A 1,848-nucleotide genomic window follows, 5' to 3' on the forward strand; every position below is an offset into this window, starting at 1 on the left:
TCTGATTGGTCCTCAGAAGTGTCATTACATTCAATCCCAATGTTAGGTTATGATGCAAAAGGTCACCTAAGTCAAGCTGTCTTTCTCCTTAATCCTGAATGAAGATTGACAAAGAGACATGACCCTACTGCCCTTTATCATTCATTCACTATTGGTAGTAGCCTAGTATCAATCAGCTAAACAAGTGGACTACAAACTTTTCTAGTGCAAAAGGAGACACTACAAACTTTGCAGTCTTAAAAAGCGGACACTACTAACTTTTGTAATGAAAAAAGTGGACACTACAGACTTCTGTAATGAAAAAAGCGGACACTACAGATTTTTGTAATGAAAAAGTGGACACTACAGACTTTTGTAATGGACACTACTAACTTCTGTAATGAAAAAAGTGGATTGTCAATAACAGTAATCAAGGGTATCAGTAAACTTTGTAGTCTATGTCCGACTTTTTGTAGTCTATTAGTAAACTTTGTAGTCCAAGTCCAACTTCTGTAGTCTTTTGTAGTCTATCAGTAAACTTGTAGTCCATGTCTGACTTTTTGTGGTCTTTGTAGTCTACTAGTACACTTTGTAGTCCATAACTGACTTTTGTAGTCTACCTGCAATCTTTTGTAATATGTCAGTGTCAATTTACCTGTTAGGGTATGCACCTTCCTTTTTGGTCATTTTTCCCATGATACAAGAATTGTAGCCCTTTCTCTTAGCTTTCTAAATGTGTTAAAATCATTTTGTTTGGTGTTGTTCTCATGGAGAAAAATGCAAAAAGGTTGAAAAAAGCCAGCAATGAGAAAAAGACTTTATGTTATATCTCCACAATGGGAGCACTTTAGAACATAATTCCAACAGATTCAGGAAGATACAGTGCAGGGCTACAATTTTCGTTTTTTGACCATTTTTGGAAATAGGTCATGTGACCACCCTCCTGATGACCAAAAATCACAATGATATAGCCCAAGCAGCTAATGAAATTTCCAAAGATATTGCTCAAGAGCTAATGAAAATTGCAATGATATTGCCCAGGTGGCAAATGAAATTTCCAAAGAAATTGCCCAAGTAGCCAATGAAAATCGCAATAATATTGCCCAACTAGGCTAATGAAAATCATAATGATATTGCCCAGGTGACTAATGAAATTTCCAATGATATTGCCCAAGTAGCTAATGAAAATCACAATGATATTGCCCAGGTGCCTAATGAGATTCCCAAGAGGCTAATGAAATTTCCAATGATGGTTCCCAGGTAGCTAATGGGTATCGCGGTGGTGTTGCCCAAGAGGCTAATGAAATTTCCAATGATAATTCCCAAATAGCTAATGAATATCGCAATAATATTGCCCAGTTAGCTAATGAAAATTGCAATGATATTGCCCACATGCCTAATGAAATTTCCAATGATAATTCCCAAATAGTTAATGAAAATCGCAATGATATCAGTCAAGTAGCTAATGAAATTTCCAATGATATTGCCCAACTAAGCTAATGAAAATTGCAATGATATTGCCCAGGTGCCTAATGAAATTCCCAATGATATTGCCCAAGTGGCTAATGAAATTTCCAATGATAATTTCCAAATAGCTAATGAAAATCACAATGATATCAGTCAAGTAGCTAATGAAATTTCCAATGATATTGCCCAAGTGGCTAATGAAAATCGCAATGATATTGACCAGGTACATAATGAGATGGAGGTCTAAGGCCTTGCCTACAATTAATGAAAAAAAGCGCAGGCTTTATGATAATGAAAAGACATGGCAACTGGAATGATTCCCTATCATAAAGACTGTGGACTTATACACAATGACCTCTAGGCAGTTACCTTATTTATACGATAAAAGTGGTAGCCAGTAGG

The sequence above is a fragment of the Laccaria bicolor genome, genomic scaffold (assembly GCF_000143565.1).
Source record: "Laccaria bicolor S238N-H82 LACBIscaffold_24 genomic scaffold, whole genome shotgun sequence".
Lineage (NCBI taxonomy): Eukaryota > Fungi > Basidiomycota > Agaricomycetes > Agaricales > Hydnangiaceae > Laccaria > Laccaria bicolor.